This window comes from Crocodylus siamensis, chromosome 4, assembly GCF_052110815.1.
Source record: "Crocodylus siamensis isolate JL-2025a chromosome 4, ASM5211081v1, whole genome shotgun sequence".
Lineage (NCBI taxonomy): Eukaryota > Metazoa > Chordata > Crocodylia > Crocodylidae > Crocodylus > Crocodylus siamensis.
Window position 1 is genome coordinate 109567236 of NC_143398.1, and position 6254 is coordinate 109573489.

Consider the following 6254-nt stretch of genomic DNA (forward strand, 5'->3'; position numbering starts at 1 on the left):
CACACCAAAGGAATAATATTTCAGTTTTTGCCCTCCTTTTTGTAATGCTCATTAATGATAATGTGCTATGTTTCTGAACTTGAATTACAGGTGTTATGCTCTGTAAAAAAAATAGGCTGCTTATGTAGGCCATCAGTCATAAACAACATATTAGTGATTTCTCTTACTGCTCCCTTATTAGTGATGTACTTATGTAATATAAAAAATGAATATTTTTTTCATTGGCCTCTTATTGATCCTGCCATAAGCATATGCTTACCTTTACCTTATAAGCCATTTCATTAGCTTGAAGAGCATGGGTCACAAGATATGCATGTGTAAAAGTCCTCATGGGACTTGATAACCCCAAAATTAGATGTGTACAAATATATTCATAAAAGTTCTCTCTGCATGAAAACTTAGCAAAGTTTAATCGAATTCATAAAGTTACTTTTTCTACCAATCTATTAAGTGCAATTTTTGTAATTTGTAAAAGAGGTGAAAAAGATAACTGAAGAAATTCATTAGTTGTTCATCTATATTTCCACCCTGTTGCAAAAATTTGGCAAATATTTTGGTGTAAAATACTTTCTAATAACTCCTAATTTTTTAAAATACACATTCCTAAAAGCTTGAATTGCTACTTATTGAATTGATTGACTTGACACAGTAATTATGTTTCACATAAATTTTATATTATACTGCAAAGGATTAATACTTTCAGCACAAAATCTCACAAATATGTACTGTATTTACATGATAAATTAAGTAGGTCAAATAAGCTGTTTAGTTCTTATATATGCTTAAAGTAAAACACTCTAAAATGAAAGAGTCCAAACTTAAGTTTCTCCAGGGAAATAGTCTACTCTTTCTCTTAAATAATATTTTCAAAACAGCTGTTTCTCCCATACAACATAAGTTTGCAAGGATGATCAAATACCATTAAACAATTATAAAATTGCCAGTAGGTCTATGCAAAAGGTTTGACTAGGACCCTTAAATTCAGGTAATTCTGAGATTTTAGCAGGACTGCAGACAGTAGTACAGGTCGATAAATATTTACTAAAGTTGTGTGAAGCAGTTCACACAGTGAACTGGACTTTAGATCACTACACTGAAAATGTGTACAATTGCTAGGTTTCCAGCAGATCTGATTATTTAGTTCCCAGCTTTTCCATTATTTATACATATTTTTTCTTGTCTGTTAACAAAAGATACATGTAAAAAGTTTATTGGATACAAAAGCTCCATGAAATTCCATTAATCTGGTAGTCTCATAGACTATATGTATTAACTCTAAAGCATTTGACCATAATCTTCTTTCAAAGTATAAATTATAGAAAAGTTGAGAAAATTATTTTATTATTCACTAGGAGTAAACATGCGCTTCAAACGCCAAATTTTCAAAGGAGTTTTATAAATGTGCCTGAAAAAATGTATATGACCAATCAAAAGCCTAACTTTGCACAACCATAAGCATTTGCACATTAATATCAGTATTCATTATTATTTAGAGTTTAAACTGCAATATGACCCATGGATCCAATAAAAAATAAGTTTCCATTGCTAATAGATAATGGACAAAACCAGGAGACAACCTCTGACCTGAAGAGCTAGCTCTTTTTGTGTGAATGAGTGTGCCTAAAAGTTGTAGGGGTATAAATTGAGTTAATTGTGAATTGTGAAGAAGACTGTAAAGCAACTCTTTACCCAGAGATAATTTAAAGGTAGGCAAACCAGCTAGAAGGTGGGAAAATATATTTTACGTGGGGATATTATTGGATACATCAAGGGACAAAGTTCTTGGCAATGTTCTTATTGATAATAAGACTCAGTTATAGTCTTTTGTTCACAAACTTACTTCCAGTAAGCCTATGAGGATCAATCTAAAACATGAGCACTTGCCTTCCAGAAAATTGTACAACTGTGCCAATTACAGTGTTACTGAAATTATCCAGTAATGATCAAAACAAGATCAAAAGAGAAGCAGAGCTAACATGAAACTAAAGGCCTCCTTTTAGATCAGCTTATCTTAGCAATATTTATACCATTCTTTATGACCCTGCATGTGTACTTAAAGCAGTGATAAAGAGGGAGACTAAAAAAAAGTTTTTACAGATAACTGAAGCACCAGCTATTGGTAATAAATAAAATGCTGAACGTGTTTCATGCTCATGAGAAGTAGTACCTTACAACAATACAATCATGCCATTCCAAATCATTGTACACAATGAATGCAATTCTATCTAGGAACCTCTTCTCTCACTTTTGGGTTGAAAGTTGGCAACTGTTTAACAGCACACAAGAAAATGAGTTCTGCAAGTCTACGTGAAACTGCATGGGGGACTTAGAGAATAAAGGGAAACTTAGTGAAGAAACTGGATCTAACACCTCCACGCTTGTGAAAAATGTTTTGGGATTCTACATGCCAGCAAGTGCTCAGTGCTTTCAAGTTGCGTCTTAGCTAATAGCTCACACTTCCAGCAACATTACTGTAGATATAGGGCACTTTCCCATTAATGACTCTGAGGGAAGAATTATACCAATGCTACTTTTTATTCCACTCTGGTAGAGACAAAGTCCTTTGTTAGACTAGACCATGGTCCTCAAACTTTGCACATTCAGGACACCCCTCCATAACATTTTTTTTTTTTTGTATTTGGCAGAACCTCAGGTTGAGAGCCACTGTTGTACTGCCTCAGCTTACCTCAGTGGATCTCACTGATGAAGGAAAGGCATGAACCTTGCCATCTGAATGGGGTTATATTCAGAGAGACCAGTAGAAACTAGCTAAGCTTATTCAGTTTGGTAACCATGTCAGCTGCATCTCTCACAAGGTTTCTTGCAGGAATGGCTCTTTATTGAACTTAGTGAAAAGGGGAAGTAGAACATTTCATGTGGGCTGGGTACTCACTACCAGCCCGATGTTGGCATTTCAAGAGTCACTTGAGACTGACAGTTCATCAAAAGAGCTAAGAGAACTTAACAGCAGAATAAGCCATTTAAGTGCTTTTGAACATCTGAAATATGAATTTTCATTTCCACCTGGGAGACATTTTACAATCTTTTCACTCTCTTATGCCTGAGGAAGGGTGTATGTGCCTGAAAGCTTACAAATAAAGAATTTTTTTTTTTTGCAACTGTCCAGTTGGTCTAATACCACGAGTTCTGATTGTTTGAGCATCTGAGTCACTAACACATGATAAGAAGAGGGAAGAACCACCTGAGCCTGTGAAAAACACATTTTTTAAAGCTTATCAAAAAGAGAAGTGACAAAGATAAGTCCAGGAGCAAAATGAGGTGTATAGACTGAACCTAGAAATGTTCGTGTAACAAGAATCACTTTGATAAAAATGTGAATATTTGGGGTCTGAATCCCAACTGCCTTGCACTTTGCACAATCATTTACAATTATACAAAGCAGGTAAGAGCTATGCTGCAAATATATTGCTTGCTTTCCAGCCCTAGACACAGCAGATACAGCTCCAGGGAGGTCTCTCTTGCAGAGGTTGGTATAGTAGTTCTTACCCCTTGTCCCCCAACACCCAGAACCCTCTGCAAGAAACCTGACACAGGAGGCTTGCTCAAGTAGTTCTGATCCTTAGGTCATTGGCAGTGACATAGGTTACAGCACCCTTTAAGGGACACAAGCCATTCTGTGCTGTGACTTTTTCACATTTTTAAGACTTCAAACCAGGTCAGTACTTGGACTTCAAACTGCTATGGTTGTAAGTGCTTCTGGAATTCAGGAGATACCGGTCTTCCTTCTGAATCATGGCTGAATCAATACGTAAGAATTACAATGCTACTGGAAGTGCCAATTTTCAGATGACACACACCACTGAAATCCTAATTATAGTACCCTTATGCAATATACAACAGCTTTTTCTGTAGGAACTGGGAACCTGGAGTTGGTGTCCACGTCAACTTTAACTCTTTCCATTCTAAAGTGGTATGTGCAGATTCATTTGGATACTGGACTCTTTCTTGCCAATCCTAAACTATCACATATTGTTGTTATCTGCTGTTAAACAGTGACTGCATTTTTCACCCCAAAAGTAGCCAGGTTTCAGTGAAGGTCAGTGTGATTCCTATACAGCCATTATTTCACTCACAGGGGCTTTGTAAGGTTTAATTAAATAAAAGTGTTTGTGGAAGACTTTGAGTACCTTTGAATAAAAAGAGATATATAGCTGCCAGATGTAATTATTTTTTTGGGGGGGTGTACCTGTATGTATTACTGTATATTAAGGAAGTCTTGATTACCACAGAGGAGGAGACTGAATCTCCAAAGAGCACTTTATGGTATACTACTTTTATTCATTTTGATCTTTATATAGGAAGTAAGAGTCTAATGACTTTAATTATTCTGATACCACAGGAGCTTGACTAATGTCTTTAATCCTTTCCCCTTCTCACCTGATGAGTTCCCCCAAATCATAGTACAATTATCATGAGTGTACATGAGGGCCATTGCATCCAGATCACTGACTATAAAATGAATAACTTCACCCAAATTATGTCTCAGTCCTGTAATTGTGTCTACATGCCTGGATCCCTTCCATGATAAAGCAAAAGGGGCCATGTTGAGAGTACTACTGCATGCTTGCTATTCTCCACTGACAGGCAGTCCACTGTGTGCCATAACCAGGTACCAGAGATGCCCTCGGGGTTGAACATCACAGGACTTTAGATCTGACTGCCAGCTCTCTATATCCAGAATAACTTATGATGTAAATCAGACTCCCACCCAAAGTGGGCTTGTTGATCAGCAATACACAGAGCGAAAAGAGATTTCATTCTAATCCAAGATATCTTTTACAGAACCTCTGTCTTTGTTTTTTCTACTATTGTTGACTGCAATCTTTGCATTGAAAAGACAAAACTTTACAATCCATTCTGTAGCAGGGGTAAATGTGGTACTACCAATATACTAATGCACTGAAGGTAAAATTACATTACGCAAAAAAAATAATAAGCCTGTTTGCAAAAATATCTTTATGACAGCCAAGATGGTAGCCTCTAGTACTTCAGCCATCTTCTCAGTGCTAAAATTTTTGTAGGATGAAACATTGCATATCATTCCTTTGGCGAAAAACAAAATATAATAAAACCACAAAACAATGTATATACTGTAGCTTTAACAATTATTAAAATAATATAGCACAAAGAATAATTCAACTTAGCCTTATAAAAAAAGAGTACAATTTTAAAAAATAACACAAGTTTTTTTTAATATTTTGCATTAGCCAAGGGAGCTTCAGTGCCACTCACTGAAATCAATGGAAAAAACCTCCACTGATTTCAACGGGAGTTCAATCAAGCTACATATGATGAAATAGACAAGTGTGGTCAAATGTTATGGAATAAGCCCAGCAAGCAGACTTAGGGCAAGCAGAATGAATGCAGAAGTATTTGCAATGGATGCTTGTATTTTGCTCACAGTTCAGATTACATTCAAAGTCTTCAGTGCATTTCTAAGGTAAGAACTATTGCCTAAGTAGATTTTATTAGCACTGGCAAGAAACAGAAGTCTCAGCTTTGTGATTTGGTAAATAAAAACATCTGATCTCTGTAGTCCATGGAGGTCAGACATATTTTTATTTTTATTTTTAATTGTGGCCTAAACATTTCCATATGATGCCATATTAATATTGAAGCTGAGAGTGTGTTTGTACAGAATAGACCTTTAATATGTAAGACTTAGATAGTCCTTGTGTATATCAAATGTGAAGCACTTATTTTCAATATATGTTTGTATGAAAAACAAATTTTAATTTTGCTAAATAGACAAAGCAGAAAACTATTTCTCAATATAAGAAATTATATATAGGTTTCTTGTTTCCTCTTTCTCCAAGTATGGGTCTAAGCTCTGCCCTCCTTCTTCACATTAGTAGCCACAATGGGCCATTTTGTGTCTATTGACAAAGCTCTGAGAAAAGGATGATCCCTTTTTTCCCACCACAGGCCTGTTATTATTATTATTATTATTATTATGGTCCTGTTATTATTTAGATGTATGATACTTCTTTATACTTCTTCCATCATTCCTCCTTTCCTCTGGGGATAGCAGCTTAGATTCCTATTTAGTAATTCATATGGAAATTATTTAAGGATGTGCTGAAAATGTAAGTCCCATTAAAGTCATTGTGCCTTGAGGAGATACCTAAATTAAGCACCTGAATGTGTGCTCTGTTGAATCAGGATGGACTAATGTATTGAGTCTTACTGCTAGCCTAAATAGCAACGAATTATAGCATACCTCACACCAGCTC